General features: G+C 48.9%; 1 protein-coding gene across 1 annotated transcript in view; it reads left to right on the forward strand.

Annotated features, from left to right (window-relative positions):
* Positions 1-24,923, forward strand: part of TBX21 (T-box transcription factor 21) — a 38,288-nt gene that overhangs the window by 4,943 nt on the left and 8,422 nt on the right. The gene's annotated exons all lie outside the window — the stretch shown is intronic.

Here is a 24,923-nt window from a genome sequence, read left to right on the forward strand (position 1 = left end):
CCTCTCTGCCCCCCCCCCCTTTAGCCTTTTAAGTGTACCTCTGTTTTGGAGCTGCAATAAGGTCTCTCACCTACTGTTATAAAAATGGCCAAGAGGAACAAAACTTTGCATGTGATGGCAGGTGAATGCTGCGAGGATCCTGTGACTGCTTTCTAGGATCTGGATTCATGATTTTTTGGGGGGGAGGGAGTGAAGAGGCCACTGAAACTGCTGTCAGGGTCACTTCTGCCAGAGTCTTTTTACTGCTTCCAGTTGTAAAAAAAAAAAAAAAAAAATGGGACCTAACTGTTCCCTTATTTGGAGGAATGTTTCCAACCCCTCCCCCACCCTAGTTCTAGTTTTGTGTTCCAGGTCCAGGGGTCTCATCTTTCATCCATTGGAGCCATAGTTTCTTTTGCCATCAGGTCAGGCATTTGGTCCTCAAAGCATCACACTTCGCCTTGGTGCCACCTTTGTGGTTTGGCCTATTGCCATACAACGCTGCAGTTACTTTCTTTTAAACAGGGGCCTGGGATAAATTTGGCCCCCTTTGGATTTGTTACTGAAACCCCAGAGCCAAGTCTCAAGGTCCCCTTCCTCACTTTTATACACTGAGAGTTTGTCTGTGAGACTAGTGTGCTGCAGGCAGGGAAGTTCACTGGTGTGTGCCTAGATGTACCAGACTGGTCCAAAAAGGGGCAGGTAACGCCCCTCCCTGGCTGTAAATTCAGTCCTACGCATAGAGGGGTCCTGTCAAAGTTGGTGGGCCTGATCCTCTGCAGAGCCACCTCCTTGTAGTCTCCAGGGCTTGTATGGGTACAGGGCTGTTCTACAAAGGGCTTCTCTTTCCATTATTCATATTGGTGCAAGGAGGGTAATTCTGACAGTCCTTCCCTTACTTGTATATGCGTATGTGTGTCTCATACGTGCACCCAGCCGTGGTTATTGTGGCTCTGCACCCTTTCATCAGTTCAGACTCAACAGCAGGGTTTTCATTGGAAGATGAGACATGCAGGAAATGAGCAGCCCACCCGCCGCCCCTCCACACAGGGTGTTTTCAACCCAAGGGAGCAGGCGGGGCTGCATTCTGTGGTGTGCTGAACAGGGGGAAGGGGTTGGGGGAGGGAGATTGGGGTTCAGCAAACCTGTTAAGGGTGGTAGGGGGTCCACCCCCAGCACTGGAATCTCTCCTCCTGCTGTGGTGGAGCATACTACAGATGGGGCAGGGGCATAATGGAGCTCCAGGAAAGATACGTCCATGCATAAATAACTCTGCTGATGCCAATAGAACAGTGTCATTTTACATCTGCTGAGGGCTAACCCAGCTGAGAACCTGGCCCTGAGACCTTGTGACCCTGCTTGCAAATAAGGGGCCTCACCCTGGGGTTCTCACCCCAGCCCTGGGGATCTTTCCACCCCAGCTGCTCATTTTCATACCCTTCCCCCAGGACCCAATGTCCTTCCACCCGAGCTGGTCTGTGCCAAGCCGAGGGCCACGTTGGTTTGGCGGAACTTGAAATGCTCTTGGATTCCTGTAAGTCTCTGAGTGTGAGTAGGGGAGGGAAGCAGAGTCGGGGGTGACAGGTACATGGTCAGGACCAGAAGGAGGCCTGAGTCTGCACCAGCTCAGACTCTCTAGTCTGAACTAGGCCCAAAATATCCTTCCATATGAGCACCCACATAACCTTCCACCAGCGCCCACATGCCAGAGCAGTGACACAAGGAGTGCTCCACAACTCATCTCCACACCAGATCCTTCCACCCACAACCCCTCCTGGCCTTTATGGCAAGCCATTCCCTTAACCACCCCCCCATCCCTCCCTTCTGCTGTGAAACCAAACAGCTTCTCTGCCCTCTCAGCCCCTTGTACACATAATCACAATGCAACTGTGTGGGACCTTGCTAGGGAATAGATGAGCGAGTTCAAAAGCATTGCAACCTACACACATGGTAGTAAAGCGCCACCTATTTTAAACGAGCACTTGAAAGTCAACCTAGGCTGCCAGTCGCATTTCTTCTTGCTCTTTCCTTAAAGCCCATATGCTGATCCTCACCTGTGTAAATCAAAGGTCTTTTTTCCCCAGTATTGTGCCATGCATCTTAGGCAGCGTTTCCCAGTGAAATCAACACGGGCAAGTTCTTCTCCGAGATGCAGGGAACTTCAACTTCACTGAGCTTTAAAAAATAAATGCAAGAATTTGAGTAGCTTCCTATCTCACCCTGAAACCCCACTACTTAATGTTGTCCTTCTGTTTTGGCAATCACAGTTTTGTATATAAAAAGCATGTTGGTTTTTCTTTCCTTCTAATTGTATAAGATGCACACAATCATTGGGGGAAAATTGACTCTGTGGGGGAAAACAATGAAGTTGACTATAGAGGAAATGGTGAAACTGCTGTCAAATGCACAGAGTAAACAAAGTGGAAAAAGATATATCTATATAAAAATATGTTTTGGTTTTTTCCCCTTCTTTGCTGTCTCATTTACAGTAAGCTAGAATGTTGTTTGTAGCACAGTTGCATTTTAAAAATTGGATGCATCATTTTATTTTTAAGTGGATACAGTAAAATCCTCCCTATTGAAATTGATAGCTGAACTTCAGTGAATCCAGCGTTTTGCCTATCTAGTCTGTTTTTGTGGTAAAGGCTGTTTTTTCAGAAGTGTGTGCGTAGTGTCTAATGTGATTCTCAACCAAGGTGCTGGTGCCATGAGATCCTCTTAAGGGTACAGTGGGGTGCCACACAGCTTTAGCATGGTGAGGTATGCAAACACCTACATGTGGTTCACAAGATAAACCCAGAGATTTCAAGTAGGAATCTGTGGTGTCAAAACCATTCTGATGTGTTCTGGGATTTCTGAGTTCTTTGCAATAGAACTGCTATTGTTTTTCCATAGTCAAAAAAGAGTGGAAGCTATGAGTTGGCATTTCGTTGGAGATGCCTTGAGCCTAAAAAGTTTGGAAACCAATGGTCCACTCTAGCAGGGCCACTAATCTTCCAAGACCTACATGTCTAGTCTGCATACACAAATTGTGCACCATTTAATGATACCGCTTTTAACCAAAGCAGTAGATGCCCGTACACCACTATCAAGGTGCTTATACTAGTGTAACTAGCCCTTTATTGTAAAATATCTTAATTCACATGAGCTATTGTGTTAGTGTAACAGCCTGGTTTAAAAAAAATCATACTCCTAACCAAAACAGTGATACCAGTACAAAATCTGTGTGTAGATCAGACCCAAGACACTACCTCAGTAACGATGATGATAAAACATAACTGTGCTTTGATGAGGTGGTATCTTTTGCCAGTTACTTAAGGCAGGGTTTTTATGCAGATCAAGCCTCAGATACAGGCTAGAACATAGGGTCTTAAATCATTCTTTCTGTGTGTGGGGGGTGGGAGTGAAATTTGCCTCGAGAGATAAAACAAGCCCCTTTAGTGTAAATGGTAGATTAAAATTCCAACCACATCAAAGTCTCCACATGCTCCAGCTTCCCTTAAATGTGTAATCTGTTTCTTTATTAGTTATATTTTTGGGGGCAGCTTGTTTTTTTTTCTTTTTTTAATCGGGGCATATTCTTGGGGGGTGTAAATCTAATTGTCTTCATTGCTATCAGTTGAGGCCATGGTTAGTGACAGCCACTGACAGTCGCGTGTTGCTTGGTAGAATTTCTCTCTGTTTGAGCTTTAGGAAACAGAAGAGAAGTTTCATTCTCGTGTTCAGTGGGATTAATGCAGTTGTTTGGTGAATCTAATACACTGATTGCTTGTAAAACATTAGGGTACAACTTGATTGTAAGTGATTGAAATGGCTCATACTTCAGGGAAAACAAGCTGGTAGGAACAGGAAGAAACGGAGATCACGCAGTACATCTCTAGCTCGGGCATTCCCTGTGTCCAAAGTAGAGTCTCTTTGCACAGTTTAAGCGACTCCTAGTATGGAATAAGTGTTCACATGAGGGGGGTCAAGTTATTTATAGGTATTCCAGACTTTTTTGACTTGTAGACAAGCCCTACTTCACTGGGAGTTTCTTGTGTTTTCAACTGAAACATCTGGCCACTGCAAGAGAGTGTGAGAGAGACTGACTGCAGAAAGACTGACTGCGTGTGAAAGAACAGCAGGCGACAATGGTTCTCAGTTAGATCTGCACCACTGATATCTCTTCCACACAGTGCTAATTAAGCTTATCTTTGTTGCATCTCGCTCTGCAAAAATTGGGGTTCTGATTCAGCAGTGCTCTCATGCATATGTTTGAGTCCCATGGGCTTCAATGGGTTTTAGGACACACTTAGCTATAAGCACACGCTGTTGTGTTTGGCCGAACTACGGGCTTAAGGCATTGTCTTTTTCGTAAGTGCCAAAAGAGTGGTTTTGAGTCACCCAGAAACTTGGGTGTTAATTTTGAAGCTTAGTTTCCATTTATCTTTAGGCATTTTTTTCCCCCTGTAGGGGGGGAAAAAAATCCCACCCTGAAAGTAAGAAAGAAATGGTGGAACTGGGTATCAGCCCATGTCTGACTTAATGTACAGACATGGGTTCATTTTAAGGGGAGTTGCTCTATGCTATGCTAGGTCTGCACAACTTTTGCAGGACCTTAAGTATGGACACAATGTTTATAAGGCCTTTGTGGCAGGAACCTCTCTCTCTCTCTGTCTTTTGTTCTGAGTTTGTACAGCACCTTGCTCCAGGCAGTCTGGATGCCCTGAAGAATGATGGTGTTACAGGAAGCAGACATTTTAAAATATATAGTAGATGGCTAACCGCAACACTGAGAATGGGACCTGGGCTTTGTGTGAAGGCTTGAGCTCAGATCCAGCTGTGAGATTAAAATACTACCTGCTGGGGGGAGAGGGGGTGTAGAAGGATGCTCAACCAAAGGGAAATCCAAATAATCATGACCTGGGTTTTAAAGGGGCCTTTCATTTGGGAAGGGAGTTTGGTAGATGGGATTGGTCCATGATCTGAGAAGACCCAGCCCCTGTTCTTGTCCAGACTGAAGGTCAGTCTCATTGGGTCGGATATGCATGAGGAGAAATGGCATAGCCTGGGGACAGGGAATTGGGCTTATTATGACTAGCAAAGTCAGTGGAGCTCAGCTTGATGCCACCAGCACTACTGACAGGAAAACAGTCTTTAGTTCTGCCTTGGCATTGGCATTAATATTGCAGGGAAAACTCTGTGTGTGCTCTGAGCCCTGAAGTGCCATATCCCCAGTCGTTCCACTGAGGGAGATCAGTAGATTCATGTCCATTGAGAAGCTGGCCCTTGGAACTAATAAGGGGGGATTTACCGGTGAGTACTCAGGAGAGTGTTTCTTATGACATCCCTCCTGTATCTGGTGCTTCTCCTGTGGTGACGCTGGGGTCTGCGCAAAAAATCTGGTCATGATTTGAACCTACCTCCCCACTTCATGCATCTGCGTGTACTTCCGTTTGGGTGGGGATGTTTCCATGAACTGGGTCCAGCAAAGGCTTCTGGCTGTTCTTAGTGGTACCTATAAAGACTAATTTCCCTGTCCCTTTCCCTTACCTGTCAGTTCCCTGAGCTCATCTTGTGTCAAGGCATTCACCATGGTGCAGCCAGATTGGCAGAGGTCTGGTGGGACGAGAGGAGCTCAGTGTGTGTATGTAGAAAGAAGCTGGACTTTTGCCCTCTCCCCGTCTTACGTAAGTACTATGCATCTATGCTGCAGCAGCATGGACGGTGGTGAAAGAAATAACCCTGCACAGGAGACCTTGGGCTGGGACCTTCAAGAGCTCAGTCTATTGGTCCTTGTGGTCGTTTGGGCTTAGCAGTCACTGACCTATCAGTTTAAGAAGTCTCTACTTTCCTGTCTCAACCCTTGCCTGTCTCTTTTTGTGGTTTTATCAGCCTCCCAAGCACTTGAATGACTAATAGTGGTGGGAGTGGGGGGTAAGAAGGGGTGTTTGCCCCATGGGGCAGTCGCCCCCTGAGCCTCCCTGGCTTTGCATCTTGTGGGTGCTGCCCCCACTCCCGGCAGGCAGGCAGGCAGGCTGAGCAGGGCCAAGGCATGACACACCAGCCCTCCCTGGAAAGTATGACTCAGCTGCCAGAAAGGGCTCCGTTCTCAGTGCCGCTTGAATGTATTTTGGTTTCTTGTGCCTCTACCAGCTCTGATCCCCCTTAGGAATAAACAGGACAGGCTGCAACCCAGAAGTAGGGCCCTGCAAGCTCACGGCCTTTGCTGATGCTAATGCAAGGCTACAGCACAGTGGGACTTAGATCTCCAGTGCTTCCCCTGCCTTAAAACGCTCAGAAGCATTTACAGTGATCCAGGCAGCATCTGTTGTCGTCTTTGCAGCCTGCTACCTTGGCGTCCCAGGTTTCCACCAACAGGTCAAGACATTGTGTTCTCCTGAACTTGGGACTCCCTGGGGACACAAAACTTGCTGCTTGCTGCTTTGGAGCCAGGCTCCCCACGTGCGTGTAAATCAGCCATGCTCTGTTGAAAGCAGTGGAGCTGTGCTGATCCTCTATGTTGGCAGTAGTGCCCCAGCTGAGACCAAGCCCCAATGTTCCATGCTTTACATTGGCAGTCTCAAACTGGGGACTGTCAGCTCTGGTGTGCTAGGTCCTGTACACACACTTGATGTACAAGGAGAGGACAAACAGATGGGGCTAGGTGAAGGTGAGGTTGTGGCAAAGATGGTTGTACTCTGCTGCAGTCACCAGCCTCGGGTATCCCATGATGATTAGCTTGCCTTGTGGGAGCTTTTTGTGGCCACAGCCATGGACCAGGATCAAGTGATGCTAGATTTTACACAAACACCAAAGACTCAAGCAGTCTCTGCCCCCCAAAGTCCTAGAAAATTAAGCTGAAAGGGTCCTTGAGAAGTTGCCTAGTGCCTCCCCTTGGCTCTGAAGCCATGTCAACACACCTAAGAGCCCATGACCTAAGTGCCAGGTGAGACAGCAGGTGGGAGGAATGAGACTGTTCTTAATACGATGGGCCCTTCTTTCAGGTGACCGGTTGCTTCACTACTTTTTAGGCATCAGGGCAAAGGAGTGAGGTGAAGAGAGCAAGGAGGTGGCCTTGTGGCCAGGAGCTTCTCCCCCATGTGAGGCGCAGTCTGGGAGGAAGGATGTGGGAGCTCCCATAGATGAAGGAGATGGAGACTGGTCTGCTGGGCTGATTATAGGGGCCTCAGCAGCCTGGAGAAGTGCTGAGGTAGTGGGGTAGGCCATGAGGGACTTTGGTTGTGAAGAGTAATGGAGAAAAGGGCAGCTAGCGGAGATGGCCTAAGGCAGGACCAACATAGATGAGCTAAAGAGCACAGGCAATAATCTTTACAGCATGATTGTATTTGAGCAGGGCAAGATCCCATTTATCTTGGCTGGAGAAGAGGGTGTTGCTATAGCTGAGATGTGGAGTGAAGAGGATCCTGCCTGTGTAGATGGATAGGAAAAGATGCTATGCAAAGACCTGGCAAGACTGGCACACCCTCAGAGATGCTCAAGCCCATGAGTGATACTGGTACAACCCTGTGAGGTGGGAGAAATGGGGGATGGAGCAGGGAGGGTTTGTTGAGGATGTTGAACATGGCTGGGCCTGAAGGCTTGGGATTCATTTGAGAGTGAGAAGTCAAGTGCGTGACTAGGCAGATGGCTGATCTGAAGGAAGAGAAGATAGACTAGGGGTGCAGGATGTCCATTCCAGGCAGGGTTTCCACCAGTTGTGCAGAGTTGCCTGAGGACAGGTGCAGAAGGAACAGGTGATGGGGTGAGCCAGGGACACCATGAAAAGGGAAGACAAGTGAAGGTCACCTTCCCTTCCACCATCATGGAGGAAGCAGTGACTGATGGGCCAGGGCAGGTGTGGGTTACTGAGAGCCAGAAATGGTCAGGAAGTGGGAAATCCTGGGAGGGCAGAGCTGGGTGAAGATAAAGGTGGGTGAGAGCTGGACAGGTGTAAACCCATCTAAATTGGGTCAGATCCCCATTCTGGCTGCCCGAGTGTAAATCTGACAGCCTCCACCTGAATGACCTGGGATTTGCTAGGGCAGCTGCTGACTTGCTCAATACTAATGGATCCACAGTGCTTAGCTCAACTGAAGTGAGGGGGCTGGGCTGGGGAACGTGTATGGAAGCTGCTGGGCCCTGGTGGATTGGGTCCAATTCTTAACTGGTGGAAGCAGAGCTTCACTGACCCTGCTGGGGCTACTCTGGCTTATGGCAGCTGGGGGCCCTGTGCTTTGAGGTGTGTGGCAGAGGTAAAGATGAAGCAATCTGCCCCATGTAGTTCTGAGGAGACCCAAGGTCACACCTGGCTAAATTGAACCAGACAAGGGATGACTCCCACTCGCCCTCTTCAGCTTCTCAGTTAGGAGGAGGAAGGAAGCCTTTTTCCCCCCAGCATACTGCAGCACTGAAGGGATGGGGATGGATGCAGATCTTGGCAGTGCCAGCGTAAATCTGGAGTCAGGGGGGTCCCTTTGGATACTCCCCTGGGTCAGTGAAAGGGGAACACCAGGCTGCTGATGGCATGGGGGCTGCTCTGGATTTATGTCTAGGTAACTGAGTTGGGGATCTGATCCCTTTCTGCTTTCCATGACACCCATTGCGATCAGCAAGGAACAAGTCTGGTGTCGGGGGCATCCATTTCAAATAAGCTTAAGTAGGTGGGGTGGGCGGGGAGAGTGAGGACTACATAGTTCCCATGGGAGCAGGTGTGAGACATCTTTATTGAGGACTGAATGCCTCTGTTCTGCCAGGATGCCTGGATCCCAGGGTTTAGGAGTGGCTTGTTCTTTGATCACCTCTGGTGTCAAAAGCTTTGGAGGGGGACAGGGTTTGCTGTGGATTCTGGAGTCTGGATTCCAGCTTGGCATCTTGGCTAGTCCCAGACACTCCCCTGACTGTCTCAAGGGGTAGAAGGTACTGGGGCAAGACAGTGGCTTGTTTACTGGGAGGAAATAGAGGCATCTGTGCCAGGCAGGGCTGTTGGTGCAAGGGATGGAAAAGAACAGGTAAGGACTTTTTTGAGCACTCCTCAGCAAAAAGGCTTTAGGAGCCAGAGCAGAGACAAAAGACAGCACAGTATCTCCCCCCCCCCCATCAATGCCAAAAAAGTCCATTCAGGAAACTGCCTGGGTGTAGGGGTATGACCTTGCACTAAGGGAAGACACCTAGGGAGAGGGATGGTGGGTGGCTTCTATAGTTATACAGTCACTCAGACCAGCTGGGAATCTGACCCCAAAGCCATGTCTTCACTGAAGGGGGAAAAGGGTGTTTTCAATCTGTATTGCAACCCTAGTGTAGACAAGACAGCTGTGGTTTTAATTGGGAGTAGATGGTCATGGTAAATCTTAGATGCCCTTATTTGCTATTTAGCTTTTTCAACTAACACAGGATTAATCTACAACCGCCTTGTCTTTTATATAGCAACGTAGGTTACAGTTTCTTCTTCTGACTTCCCAGCCAGATGACAGTGGGTTTCATTCTGCTTTTGCTTATGCTAGTATAAACTCAGAGATGGATGGAGACCTGAAGAATAGGTACAACTCCTTCAGTGCGCTTTTTCATTTGGAGAGTAGTGCTGGGTGGGGACATAAAATAAGAGGCATCTTGCAGTCACATACCCTTCCCACTGCAGGCTCCCAAAACCCTTTGGCCCTGTCCATCTTCTTTCAGATGTGGGTGCTGCTAGTAGAGTTCTACCTCTGTTCCCCCATTGCCAGAGAGGTGGCCAGAGGACTCGGTGCTGTTGACTGGTGTAACTCCATTGGAAGTGACAGCGCTGTACCAAGCTAAGCATCCAGATGCTTTCATTAAGACTGAGAGAACGATGCTGCTTTTGCCTCTTGCCTTCCTGTGTTTTGTGCAGAGCCCAGTTCTGCCAGGTGGATGCCATGCACTTGTCAGCCTGGCTGCTTAGCAGACTCATGTGAGCTGATAACAAGCCTCTGTAAAAGCCTTTGCTTGTGCAAAGATCCAAGCTATCTTCACAGGATGTGTTCTCCCCTGGGGAAGCCAAGGTTAGGTGGGAGATCACCAGTCCCTTGTGTGCCCTAACTTTGCCATCCCAAAGCATCCAGAGATCATAATGATGTGCCGCCTCCTCCCCCCACCCCTCAAAGAATCATGAGATGGGCTTAAAAATGAAGACACTTTATTTAAAAATTTAAAAAGAAGAGAAAAATGGTTTTTTTTTCTTTGCCATCTGGTTTTTGGGTCCTTAGATGACACTGAGGCTGTCTTATCAAGATTTTGTCTATAGCCACCAGGGTAAAAAAACTCAATAATAATAAAATGGTAACTATTATTATTATTATTATTATTATTATTATTATTATTTTATTACCTTTTTTTTGCACATAACACACACGCACTTTCCCCCAAAAACCACCTGTTAAAAATCACACTGTGATATATGATAAGAACATTTCTGCCAGTTAGGGGCAAAAATGAAAATAAAATCTTCAGGTAGCTTGGGGAACAGAACAATGAGCAGGTTCTGATTCCCTAGGTGTTGCTACTTGGTTACTTACAGTAAGGTATGTACTTCATTCTACCTTTCAAAAACAGGAGGTGAATTATATCCTGGTGTGTGTTATATGGAAGAAAATATGATATTTAGATTGATATTCTGACCTATCAAGGAAGGCTAAGTGTGACTTACAGTGACTGACAAACAGCCCACAAATAAGAAGCAACGGTAGACTCTCCAAGTGATACCTCAGAACTTGAAAATTCCCCCTGCACTTCTGGTTTTGTGCCTTGTAAATTGTAGTATATCGTGCTAAAAAAGCGAACATATTTTTACACAAGTCAGCTACCTTGCAGATGCCACCTGACCACAAACTTAAATCTGTTGGGCATAAGCTGGGCTTGACTGTGCTTTAAGAGCCAAACTCTTCAAGAAATAACGTGACTCTAGAGGCAGGGACTTGGATCAAATTCTTGGAAAGTGATGGGGCACGTGATGAGCTTGTGAGAGCCAGTACCAGGGCAGGGCCTGGGTACACCAGGGAAGTAAGCGTGCTTTCACTCGTGCCAGATCTCACCAGTTTAATATTAGTTTTGTAAAACATGCTGGTTTCTAGTAGTGTAGCTAGGGCTAGGTGAGGAGGAGACCATCTTAGAGAGGTAGAGACAATGGCAACTGCCACCCAGGGTGTAAAACTTCCTAATTACCTCTGCTGGTTTCCTGAAGTAGACAGGGTCAGGGTTTTAACATCAGTAGTTTTTGCTTCAAATGACTTCACCCTGGGCAGTTAGCTAACATGTCTGGATGCTTCCCAAGTGCTTGTGGGTTTCCCTTATTGCAAGGGTTTGTGGCTGTAACCTTCTCCCAAGGAGCTTGGCAGCATTTTCCTTCATCTGGGGAAACTGAGGCAGGGGCTATGGGCATGACTTGTGCTCAAGTTCTGATCTGGGAAAACTGACCTTAAGTAGCTGGCACTGGGGACAGATTCTCATATTTCCTGTTCAGCAAGCGCCTGCCTGAAGGGGGAGTTTTGCGAGAGGTCAGATCAGGGCGAGCCCAAAGCTGTGCTGCAGCAGGGGTCAGAGCTGGGCTTGGACCTAGGTGCTCCCTTCTCCCAGCCTACTGCTCAGACCAGGAGGCCATGCAGAATGTTCTTGGTAGATTTTCTTTGATTCTCTCTTCAAGGCCAGTCATCACCCTAGCTCCAGACATGGGCTATTTGTAAGTACAGTATTATTATTATTATTATTATTATTACTACACATCAAACCCCAGAATAAGATGGACACCTTGTTTTTGAAAGGCAAAATGAAGGGGGGGAAATCTTTCTTTGTAGTAAGTAACTGAATAGCAGCAGCTATGGAGCAGAGCCTGCTCATTGTTCTGCTTCTTGTGGATCGTATGCAGACTTTGCTTTTATTTTTGCCTGGGAAACAGAAGAAACTGCTCTTACCATATTTCTCAGATATAATGGACACCGATGTTCAGCAGCTGGTTTTTGGGGGAAAAGGTGTGTTGCACATGAGGAAATATGGAAAGTGGGGAACCTCAGTGAGGAGGGAGATGAAGTCCATTAGGGACCCCTGGACTCTGCTGTCTTGTGCCAACCCCTGCAGTGCTAGGGCTACATCTGCACTACAGGGGCTGCTTCTACTTTAACTAGGGGAGCAGGGTTCTGATAGGAGTTTAGTGCCCCCTTCTTCCTCCAGTTGGCAGAAGCTGCTGCTTGGGTGTTTTATTTTCTGGCAGAGCTACCTCTGCAGTGGAGTGTGACATTTTCACACCCTGCTGCTGACAGGGCTCTGGTGGCAGAACTCCTTATTGTAGATGAGGTCTAAGCTACAGTCATAAGGGCAAGCAGATATCATGGTAAGCATGATTTCACAGGCACCACTATGATTCATCCCCTGCTCATGAGCTAAAGGAGAATCACCCTTTGCAGTGGAGGGTCTGTGAGCCATAATCAAGAAGTTTCACGCGTGCTAACTTACATCACGGTAGTGTCTAGGGATGCCAGTCATGTCTCTGTGCCAGGTGCTATCCAAACGTACGATGGGAACTCTGCATCCAAAAGAGTTTGCAGTGTGAACAGGCAAAACAAGAAGGTATTTAACTAGAGACTAGAAGGGATTTAGTGGCAGAGGCAGGACTAGAACCTAAGTCCCTGTTTGTCTCCAGATCTAGCCACTTGGCTACTACATTCATATAGAGCTATTTGCTGCTGCCTTTTTAATGGTATAAAGCTAAAGGTTGTTTCCAGTTGATGATCTTTTAGCCCACCCTGGTCCCCCAGGGTTGGTACTGGGATTCTGCCATTGGGCAGGAGTGCTGTCGCCTGAAGTTCAGCCTCTGAGCCTGGCAATCAAGTCTTGGAGCCTCTGACACCATCTATCCCTGTGCTGGCCCAGCACCCTGGCAGTGTCAGCCTGCCATTGCTGCTCACACAGTGGGGGCTAGCTGGTAGCTACAGCTATGTGCAGGAGGAGGCATTTAAGGGGGAAAGACTTGGATTGAAATAGTGACCCTGGTTCACCTTTGTTGTGCTGGGTATATACCAGCGTCCCTAGAAATTCCCACTTCTAGTGGTTCTTGCATTTTTGTGGTGCAGAGGCCTGGTTCCCCATTGTTCTGTACCTTGTGTGGTGATATACTGTACAGCAGGAAAAAAGTAGATGGCAATACTATCTAGTCAGGGGCAAACTTCAGTGGACATGTCTACATGAGACGCTTAATGCACATTAGATTCATTCTATTAGTGCAGCTGGCAAAAAACCATGCTAGTACACTAATGCACAGTAGACTCAGTCTAATGCTCATTAGCATCACAAAAAGTGTTCATCTGTACTAATGCGCAGTAGTGCCAATTTATAGCACCTTAAGTTAGTATCTGTTACGCTTAATGCACCATAATTATGGCATGTTAATGAATGTGTAGACATGCCCAGTGACCGTAAATCAGTAGAGCTCCTACACTTGGCTTTCTAGCTGAGGATCTGAACTAATAAAAATCAGCTGCTGGATGGTTGTAGATTGGGCACATGCACACCTAGAAATGGCTATTCACTGTGAGGGCCTACTTCAAAGCAGGGGCAGAGAAGCTTCCTCTGGCATTTCTGTTCAGCTGAGGGACTGTAACAGGGCTTTAAATGTGTATCCAAAGCACCTTACAATCACTGGCCTTTTCTCTGTGACCATAGGGGACAGGACTAGGAGCAACACACTCGAGCTGCACCACAGGAAATTTAGGTTAGCGAACAGGAGGAACTTTTTCATTGTGAGGATAGTCCAGGTGTGGAATCTCCATCCCTGGAAGCTTTCAAGAGCAGGTTGGACAGCTATTTCTGACTGAAGTCTCTCGGTTTGGTTCTGTAGTGCTCAACTGGAGAACTTCCACATGTTATGAGAGACCCCGATTTCTCCCCCTCTGTTCCAGTCACCTTGGGGAATGTTGGGATCCTGATCTGGAGTCGTATTATACAGCTCACTTGTACACTATTATCATCAGTAAGTTTTCATAGAAACCTGTGGTGCAGGGGGATTGCCAGTGTTTGATGTGGGCTTTGTAATATGCAGCACAGAGCAGGTCCCAGGCAGATCCTGCTGTGGCTTCTTCAGTTTCAAGGGACCACATTCTTAGCTGGTGTAAAGTAGCAGAAGTTTTGGCCCCTTTTCCTGAGGCCAGCTTGAACTGTTTTACTTGTGTGTCAGTGGGATGGGCAAGGAAAGCCTATGAGACCCAGAGACCTGTCTCTTTGCTGCCTAGCCACGCAGTTTGGAAGAAGCCCTGAGTGAGTGTCTCTTCCCCAGTAAAGTCCCAGCAGTGCTGCCTTACCTGGTAACCAGCTGGGCATTTTTTTCTGCCCTCTCTGCTATCTAAATCTATGACTTGACTTGCACACCAGGCTGAGGGCTGCCATGTGGTTTTCACATGCATGCTACCCTCAAGCCACTACTCTTCTCACTCAGCTGGGGGATCTGTACTTAGCCAGCTTTCCCTGCCTGGCAGGGCACTGTGCTCCTTTTCCCCTCCCCACCAGTGGTGCCATCCTTTGCTTCAGTTTAATTCCACTGAGATGACTGCCAAGAGGTAGCCCAGGTTCAGGGGAGATGATTTGTTTGCTGAAGCAGAAACATACCCATGTGGTACAATGGTTAGATCAGGGGACTGGGAGGTGGGACTCCTGCCTTCTGTTCCCAGACTGCTATTTCTGGCTCTGAGCAGAGCGCAGAGAACTGAGGCAGGACTCCTGGGTTCTGCTGCCGGCTCGGTTGCAGTCTTCCTGTGTGACCTTGCAGCAAGTTGCTTTGCCTATTCGTTACTTCAGTTTCCTCCATCTTCAGACTGGGGTGGCAGCATTGCCTGTCTCCTGCATGGAAGTGGGAGTTTCTGGGCACTGACTTTGCCCAGTTTTTTCAGATCCTCAGAAGAGATGCAGGGTGGGACTGATTCCTCTTGAATCTGAAACCAGAAGGAGCCTCCCTGCAGTCTCATAAAATAACTGAACTCTTAGCCTGGCATCCTTAAGTCAGGTGCCCTTGGGCTGCCAGCTAAAGCAATTCATTTAGCTAAGTCATTCAGTGCAGAGTCAGGCTCTGAATTCATTTGCCGCCTTCCAGGTCCTGGGGCCGCAAAACAGCCAGGCTGTGCTGACATCTGTGGGGTTACAGCCCTTCTCCCTTCCCCCATGGCTGCGGTTCTGGTTCACACAATATTTTGGTGCACCTCTGTGTGCCTCATAGGAGGTTGGGTTTGCATCTCCACCCCTCAGGGCAGACAGAGGCATTGGGAAGAGCTCTGGGGAGGGCAGAGAAGCAAAAATAAGCGTGCATGGGTTCATATGTGTGCAATTTGTTCCTCTTGCTTGGCCACAACCCATACGTGCGATTTGACAGAATTCAGCAGAAAAAATGCCAAAACAAATAGCCCCAGAGGAAGTTTCTGAGGTTCTTTGGGGCCTGTTGGCAGCTCCGAAGACCCCAGCTTCCTGACCTGACATTGCCACTGCAAGGCTTGGGAGTATTGGGTGTGTGGGGAAAGAAGTGCAGTGGAGTGGGCGAGCCACATGGTACCTAGGGATAGGAGGAGTGGGTGTGTGAAGTGGTTCCACACACCCATGGAAACTACCGCTATCTGAGATGTGTTTCCACTAGGTTTACCCACTAGCTATGCAGCAGTGTAAGCAAGTCCAGTTTGGAAAACACCAGTTTTCTCCAATGGAGCCGGATCCCTGTGCCCGAAAGACCAGGTTAAAAATCGGGAAGTGACTCTAACATCAGTCTTGGTGTGAGAGGGACGGACGATAACCAAGGGGCACACGTGTGCATGTTTGTTGATATTGTGGTAGTGCCTACCAACCCATTAAAAGCAGGATCCACTTGTGAGAGGCGCTATTCCAACCCAGAGCAAAGCTACTCTGCTTGACACAGGAAAAAGATCATAGCTAGGCCCCCAGCAAACAACCGTAAGTTTCAGAACAGAAAAGCTTGCCAAGCACAGTTGGGGCGGGGGGGTCTACTGCTGAACACTGGCCACTTTGTTATTTGGAAGTCAGATGTGAATGAATGCCTTCCCTGGGATAATGGGAACTGCCTCATCGATGTTGCTCCTGTTCCTAGCATGTGGACATTATAGTATGAAAGGCCACTGATTAGACAGCATGAAGATGAAAAGGGCCTGATACCCAGCTGCGGCCATTTGGGATGGTATCAGTGATGCCTTTGGTTTCCCCCGTGGAGGACCTACGCAGTAGGTCTCCTTTGTTGTAAAAACAATGGAGCCACTGGGCTGGGTTCTGTTTGCTTTGCCTGGTATATGGGGCTATTTCTCTTCCCTTCTCTGGACGAGCAAAATGCTGATAGCTTTTTTTTTTTAGTGCAGTTGCCATACCAAAGCCAAGTAGATTCCAGTGAGCACCAGCCTGAGCAAGTGCTTGGGATAACTCTGCAAAGCTGTAGAAAAGCTATTTCAGTTTGATGGGACCTCTGGCCCTCAGGCCCCAGCAGCCAGAGCAGATTTAAGCAGGCTAAGAGCAGCTATAGGCTGGACATCACAAGGAAGATTCCTATCCAGGAGCAGGAGGAGGTTTTGGAGCAGCCTCCTAATAAGAACAGTGGGGACAAAAGTCCTAGCTGGTTTTTGGATGGGGCGTTCTCTGTGAGGCGAGGGTTCAGTGTGACATGGTGCCTGCAGAAGCAGGAACTGGACTTGTTAATGTGACAAGACTCCGTTCTAGTCCCAGGTGGTTCTTTTGTCATAGATGCTGTCAAATCCCAGACATCCAGTCTCCTGCCCACTGTAACTATCAGCACCCCCTCCCCAGCCATTCCCCTACATCCATTAATAGATCACAAGAGTCCTGCCTTCCAGTGCCCTGCTTGAAACACTTAACCTTGCCCCTCAGCAGTGAGTTACCAACTCCCCACTTTCCAAGAGGCTCTCTCTGTATGAGGGCTGCCCCTGCTGCCTTGCTCAGGCCTGGGTAACAGCCCTTTTGCTCTTGTGTCCAAGGGTCTGACCCATGCAGAGCTGATTATTTCCATCCCAAGTGGACCAGGGTGATACAGGAGACACAGACGATCAATATCAGGGGCTGCCGCTAACATGATTTTGGAGACAGTGGAAATGCCTGTCAGCTGGAGAAAAGGATCAAAACATTGTCATAGCAGTGAGTTCTGGACTTACACTACCCTGACAAAGGGTCAGCTGTGTTACCTTCTAAATGCTCCTAGTCACCCTTAGCCCAGTGACCCAGGTGTGGGGATGGGATGGGCAGGGCACCTGGGTTCTGTTTCCAGCTTTGCAACTTTCTCTGGGCCTGGGTTTTCCTCGTGTGTAAAATGATAGCCCCACTCCTGAGGTTTGCATAGCTTTGTTAATGGCTTTCTGGCCCTGTGGTGGATTTGAGAGGAAGAGAGCAGCATTCTCTCCTTTCCCCCACCAGCAACTCTGATACAACAGAGATGGAGAGTGACAGCTGCATCTAGAGGCACAAAGATACAAAAGCCTATGGCACAGCAGAGGGACAGGACAAAATATGATCAGTGCGAGTTGAGGAAGAGAGCCAGGTCTCTTGAGTTCTGTGCCATTTGGATCGGACTCCAAAGTGGTTCTGTCTGCTCTGGGCTGTACTTTCTCTAAGGCAGGATAACTTGTGACCTCCTGTTGCTGCTGTGTTTGGCTGCTCATATGTCTTGCCTCAAAGGTGGCTTCATTTCAGATAGCACCTGCTGCTTTTAGAGTTGCAGAAGATGCTGTATAGGGCCTGATCCTTTTCCTGTTGGAAGTCGTTGGCAAAACCCATGTTCAATGGGACCTGGAAGAGGCTCAGTGAACTCATCTGGTCCTACCCACTGCATGGGCTTATCAGGCAATATGTGGACAATACAGCCTGAAAAAGGCACCTTCACATTCTTCTTGTGCTTCCAGGAAACCTGATGGTGTGCAGAGCTATAACCTGAGGGGACCTCTTCTCCTGGCACAGGGATCGTGTCTCCTTGTGCCTTGCTGAGCTTCTAGGCCTGTCTGGGCCAGATGAAAACTAGCATGGGCTCTGCTGAGGCAAGGAGAAGCCATGCTTGAAACACTTAACCTTGCCCCTGAGGCAAGAAGCCATGCAGGTTTCCACCAGCTGAGGATCTGGCTCTTGGTTCTTTGCAACGTGGAAGTTGCTGAAGATCCTAAGATCCTCAGCTGCTCAGGCAAGTGCATAGAAAGAGCCCCCCTATTCAGCCAGCCAGCTCCCTCCTACCCAGCCCGGATCTGCTGTGAATTGCTGTGGCAAAAAGCCTGTATCGTACAGTATAAATAGCTCCATGTGAGAGGGGATCAGCAGATCCAGCCTCCTCCTCACCCTTGGAGCTGCAAACCCAGGCTCTTAGGATGAAACTGCTCCCCCCTCCCCCACTACCCAGGGGTGGATGAAAACCTAGACTGGGGGTGTCACCAGTTTGTCCATGTCAGTGGAGATGTGTGTCTCAGATCTGGGTTGCAAAGGCTGGGGTTCCAGTTCCGGCTTGTTGCAAGGGCAGGGATTGGGTTTGGCGTGGTCCTGGGTTTCCGGGACAGTTTGGACCCATGACTTTAACTTGGGCTGGTAACAGTCTCAGCTGTGGAATGGGCAGGACAGCTGATGCAGGCAAGAGCCACTACATTTGTCTCTGAAGAAGGCAGTGGTTTGAGGCTCTCTGGGCCAGGGATGATGCCCTCCTCTCTTCACTTCTCTGCAAATTCTCCTCAGTCCTGACCCACAATCTCCCCTTACAGTGCCCCCCACTTACCCTCCCCTTCCCCTTTCCAGCTCAAAAAATGAGGTTTCTTGTGTATCAGGTTTTAAAAATATCTGTTTTTGTTAGAAGCTCAAGTATTTGGGGGTGTTCTCAAACATGGGGCTTGTTTCTGAATGAAATCAGGGTCTGGGTCAGAGGCAGGAGATGTGGGCTGGCTCTGCAGGGACGGACTGTACTCTGGGCAGGCTGTGGATGTGAGCAGGATCAGGGATTAAGTTTGGGGGTACAGCAGGCCTTGGGCATGGGCAAGGGCAGAGCATAGACACAGAGGATGTTGAGGCTGGTGGGGTGAAGAGGCTGGAGATACGGAGCTAGCGAGAGGCCAGGGACTGTCTGTCCAAGGTAACCCCTGCTGACCAGGGATGTGGTGGAGGGAGCCTGGCAAGGGTCCTCCCTGCCCAAGGGGCAGTCACCAGAGACAGCAGCACAGGGATGTGAAAGGAGGCTTGGTTTCTGATGGGCTTCTGTTCCCAGTGATCCTCTCGTGTCATGACAGGGGTTTTGGGGCCATTCTGAGAGCAGGGAGGGGTCTGCCAGCCTTGGTGCAAGGAGGGTCCCAGCCCTCTGTCCAGCCTGGCCTGCCCATGGGGGTGAGGCCTGGGTATTGGGCTTTCCAAAGATGTTTCTGAGAAGCAAGCCCTGCTCCTGCTTTGAAGAGCTGGGTCATCCCACAGAGCCCTGAAATCACTCAGCCCCAGCACCTGCTTTATGAGAAACGCCGGCGCTTCAAGGAAACCCAATGCCTGAGGTGGCAAAGCCTATCCTGGTTCCACGCCGCACCCCCCTCCCACACAGTGCCATGGGAGGCCGTGCACCGCACCCAACCACGCGTGGGGACCACACCAGCCGTGCCTCCACTCATCAGCTTTGAGCATCATGTGCTGTGGCAAGCAGGCGGAGGAGAGCGGGGGGGTGAAGTGGAGAAAACAAGCAGAGGAAGGAAGGAAGCGAGAAAGACAAGTGGAGAGAGGAAAGAGAGCGTGAAGCAGAAGGACGCAGAAGGGGATGAGGGAGTCAAGAAAGGGAAGGAGGGAAAACCCGTCCTGCCTGGTACACTCTCTGGGCAGTACCAGTGGGTCTGGGGCTGGCATAACCCCTTCCCAGGTCAAGTCTTCTGCTGGGTCTTGGTGTTTCCTCTTGCCCCCTGCCATACGTAATGGCACCCATGCCCAGCCAGTCCTTCAGCTCAGGCCAGGCTCTGTTCACAGGCCCCTCCAAGTTCACATTGGCATTTTCCAAAGGAGAGAAGCCAGATGAATATTTAAACGAGGCCTTTAAAGTTTAAACAGTGACAATGCTCAGAGCTGGTGCATTTAGCTGGGGAAGTGGGGAGCAAGTGGTGGGGGGGTGAGAGTAGAGCATCAGGGTGTCGCACACATCTCTCCTGTTGTGCTGAGTGTGATTGGTGGTACTTGTGTATATGTGGTCACTGGTTCACAAGCTCCATTTATAGTCTTGGTTTCCCCCCTGCTCCCCCATTTGCAACTCCTAGTGTCATTTAGACTGATGAAAAGTGAATGTAAATCACCAGTGTGATCTTGTGAAAATGATTAAATCAAGGTACAATGCAACATGGGAGTTGGTCTGGGGGGTGGCGTGTACAACTGATAGTGTGTGTATGTGTTTGCTAGAGCAGTGGGGGCCAACCTTTTTGGCGGGTATACTACAAGTTAAGCTTGATGCCTTCCACAAGTGTCACTCTGATCCTCTCTCCCTTCCCTGTGCCTCCTGCCTAACCTGCTGCTCTATTTTCTGTTCCCTTCCCTATCTGCCACTGTGCTGCCTATCCCCTCCCTGATCTGCTATGTGCAACACCAAGAAACTTCCCACGCCACTTGTGGCAGGCATGCATGCATGCCTCAAGTTGGTTACCCCAAGCTGTGACTGACTGATGTGTTCTGTGACTGATGTCTACTAATCCTGTGTGTCTGTGTACTTAATTGTATTTACATGGCATGTGAATCTGTGCATGTAGGCATGTTGCCTGTCACAGCTATGTGTATCTGTGCATAGATGTGTGCTCATGCCTGACTCTGCCACATGTTGGAGGTGTGCAGACATGAGTGCATTTCACGTGTACTGTGGCATGTATATGTGGCTGTGCGTACACACTGTAGGTGCTTTGTGTCTGAAGGGTTACCCTAGCCTCAACCAAGACTCCCAGTTGCAGCAGGAAGCCAAAGGCAGCTGGCATGACTCCAGGGATAACTTCCAGCTGCCATTACTAGGCTGCCCTGGGATCAGGTGACCTCTACCTAACCTCATCCCTGGGGCCCAGCACATAGTTAGCAATCAGTTCAGCAGGCAGGCAGGCATCTTGCCCAAGGCTGCGTCCGAGACCCTTGTGCCTCCCCACCCACAGCACATCTTTTATTCACCAGCTAGTAAAATATTCACACCTTTCTCCCCCTCTCCTGTCTGCTCCCTCCTTCACTGTCCTTTCCATATGGAGCCATCTTGTTTGATTGATGGATTATTATTGAGCACCAAGAGATCCTAGACACTGGGAAGGATGAGCACTGAGCAAAGACCAACAAAGGTTGGACTGGGACCAACCTTGGCCCTGCTGAGACCTCCCTGTAAACCCTTGTCTTGTACTCTTGGAGGAGGTGAATTTTACAGTGGTGTGCCTGATGCCTAGGGTCTTCCATCTTGTCTTCAGTGGGAATGTGAGGTAGACCATGAGGGCTCACATTTTCCTCTCACACGTTCTTCTTATATAACTGCTTAGGTGCTCCCTCTTGGACTGGGACCCACTGGCACCAGGTACTGCACAAACAAGGAACAATAAGATGGCCATAGAAATCAGAAAAGTAGCAGTGGAAGGGACCTCCAGAAGTCATCTAGTCCAACCCCCTGCTTGAGGCAGGGTCATTCCTATCCAAACTGTCCTATACAATCCATAATCTAAACTCTTCATAAAATTACTGTCAACTCTTGTCCAACATTAGACATAATACCCTAACCTGCCACAAGCGAAGCAGGGGAACCACAGCAGCCAGTGTCCGTGCTAGAAAGATGCTCATCTCCACTACTGTAACTTTCCACTAGCATGATACCTTTGTCCTTCCATGGAGCCCCCTCCTGATTTACACTTGGGTGAGGGTGACCAAAATCCAGTGGTGCCAACTTTTATGATTTTATGGAGACTCTTTGGAGGGGTGCAGGAAGTTACTCACCTGAAAGCCACGGTTTTGGGAGTTGAGTGATTCTGAGGGAAGCTTGGCTTTCATTTAAAAAAGAAAAAAAAAAAAGAGGTTTCTAGCCCTCCTGATAGCAGAAAGAACCTTGCAATCCTGACTCTGGAAAGCAGCCCTTTTTATAGCCAATCGTGATGGCTTTTGGGGGTGTAGGGAGGGAGGATGGCTGACTCCCAGCTTCTAGAAATCTTGGAGCTAATGGTTCTGGTGGGAGGCCAGAAGGGTTTGTTGGTGTTCCTGATTTGACACCTGCATAACTGGGCTTGATTCATTTCTAGTTTACTCCTATGTAAACTGGATTTCCCACTGGAGCCAGCGGCATATCACCAGGATAAGTAAGGAAAACTTTGGGTGTCTTCAGTGGACCACTGTCAATGCATCTAGGTTCTGATAGAGACGCATTTAAAGCAGTGTAAGCATGTCCTATAGATTTATGTCAGACTTAGACCCCAGCATATAAAACTGGACTTTGTGCATGCCTCATAGAGTACAATAGTAAATTCTCTGCCTTTGTTGCTAATAGTACCTTAGGCCTCAATTCTCCTTCTGCATAAGTTTTACTCCTTCCAGTGATATGGCACCTTTCCAGTCAATAGGGGTGCAGTGGCAGAGTGGTCACAGTGTCTCCCTACCCAGCCAGAGGAGTGAATTTCAGCTCTGCTTTGCACTGGTGGCCAAGGGTGCCTCCATGTGACCAGTTTTAAATGGGACCCTGGTCCTTCAGGCTAAAGAATCAAAATAGCTGGATGGGATGCTGGCTACCTTGCCTGTCCATACCCCTGCCCCTCCCTCCCTCCCCCCCAGCTGCAGGCCAGTGGGGGGGGGCAATGGGCCACTGAGTCCAAGGGAACCTTGACCTTTGACACCGGTTTGTACCATTAGAGAATCTTGCCCTTAAAAACCCCAGTCTCCCCTAGTTTCCCTTTGCTGCTACTTTGCTGCTGAAGTCTGTAGGGAAATCGCTATAAGCACCAAACCAAACCTTGTCATCCAATTGAGAGTTGAAGGACAGGATGTTTCCCAGCTTCCTGCCTGTCCACCAGGCTTGTCAACATACTTATGAATCATGGAGTCAGTGGGCAGTGCCTCTTCTACACAGGACCATGTGCATGCGTGCATGTGCATGCAGTGAGTTGTGTAAGCAGTGCAACAGGAGTGGAGACTTTTGTGGTTCTGCTCTTGTGACATGGCCAGGGCTGCCATGGCCAACCTAAGAAGCCATGTCCACACAAGCAATGACACTGTCATTAGGTAAGGTGTTTGCATCTTGGCCTGTCAGAAAATGGGTTTCCTGTGCTGCAAGATTTTTTGTTGTTTCCAAAAGTTCTCCTGTCCCAAATCAGGAAGAAAACTTTAGTTCTTGCAAAAATGTCAGAACCTGATCAACAGAAAGTGAATATTATTTTTATTCAGATCAGTGCAAACATACTTTTGACCTTTCCCTACACATATCCCTTCTTTTCTCCCCCTTAGTCTTGATCAGTGGTCCTCAACCTTTTTAAACTCAAGGCCCCCATCAGAAAATGCCAGCTCTTCCTTTTCATTCATTGTTTGACTACAGGAAAAAAAACCCCCAGAATATTCCTTTCATTGCAAAGAATTCGGACAGCCCACAACAGGTCAGACATGGTTTTGCCACTATGGCTTCCTATTTGAAATCTCCGATTTGCACACCTAAGTGCTAGTTTTACATGGCACACCCCACGACACCCTTGAAAGAATCTTAAGGGACTCCAGGCTTGCATGAGCCCCCTGACTGAGGATAATTAGTCTGAATACTAAGATTTTGAAACCAATCAAGCAAACAAAAAATGTTGGGGGTTTGAGAAATATGCTATTTTTTTCCTTTGCCAAAAATGTCCCATTTTTTTATTTATTTTTAATTATGAAGATTCCCCTCCCTCAAGTGGTGTTCAAGTGAGGTGATGTGTTGAAGCTGGATGTTGCTTTGTGGACATATTCTGTTCGGGTGATTTGATGTTTGTCAGCATTAAAAAATGGTTTGTTTAAAAAAAATTCCCCGTGCAGTTCAACCCACAACCTGCAGAACCAGAGCAGCAGCTGCCTTGGTCTGCAACATCAAAGCATTCATCAGTGAGGAGCAGTGACACCACTGGCCACCAGAGGGTGCTAGCTACCCACTGGGCACTGTGGCAACCCCACTACATAGTGGCAGCTAAAAGAATTTACCCCTTCAGCGTAAGGGCCTGAAGCCGGTACGGCTTGGGGTCCTTGAGCTTCCTTCCTGCTTCCAGCTCACTGGAGTGATGTGGTTTATGGCAGTGGCCAGTCTTCTGACCTGCTGGACCTCCCCACCCTGCCAGACCCAGCCCTTGAGTGGCATGCAGTAGGAGGCCAAGTGGAAGCTTAGTTGGTATCTCCTGTTCCCCAGCTGCCTGGCTTGGGCATCTGTTCCTGCTGTGACTAAGGGGCTCAGGAGTCACTCTGATGGGACTGACATGAAGCTCTCAGCCTGCAGCCTGGCAGACCCTGCTCTCCCTTTTCTTTCTATGCTTCTCTTCCTCCCTCCCTCTCTTTCTGGTTCACATGTCCTTCCCAAGCCCAGAGATGAAGCTGAAAATAGAAATGGTGTTGGTTTCTGAACCGGAAGAGCGGCTCAGGGGTGGGGGTGGGAAGCGGATGTGGGGATGAGTCCAGCATAGAGCTGCCACCTGTTCTGGTCAGTTAATGCGCCTTCTTGAAAGGGGCTGGGCAGCTAATGCTGGGCTGATGTTGCCTCCCCTGTGTAGTGAAGTGCTGGGCAATGACTGGCATGTTCTAGCTGCCCAGGCTCCAGCTCGTTGTGTTGGAAAAGCAGCCCTAGGGAGATGTGGGGACAAGTGCAGGCACAGGAGTTGTACTAGAGCTGGTAAGTTTGTCCCAGGACTCCTGCTTGCAGTGCTGAGCTGGGAGATGTGGGTTCAAACCAGCTCTGCCATGGGCCCTGGGCAAAGATGCTTCTTGATATTCCTCAGTTTCCCCTCCCAACCCTTGGCTGGGTGATTTCA

The sequence above is a fragment of the Crocodylus siamensis genome, chromosome 4, assembly GCF_052110815.1.
Source record: "Crocodylus siamensis isolate JL-2025a chromosome 4, ASM5211081v1, whole genome shotgun sequence".
NCBI lineage: Eukaryota > Metazoa > Chordata > Crocodylia > Crocodylidae > Crocodylus > Crocodylus siamensis.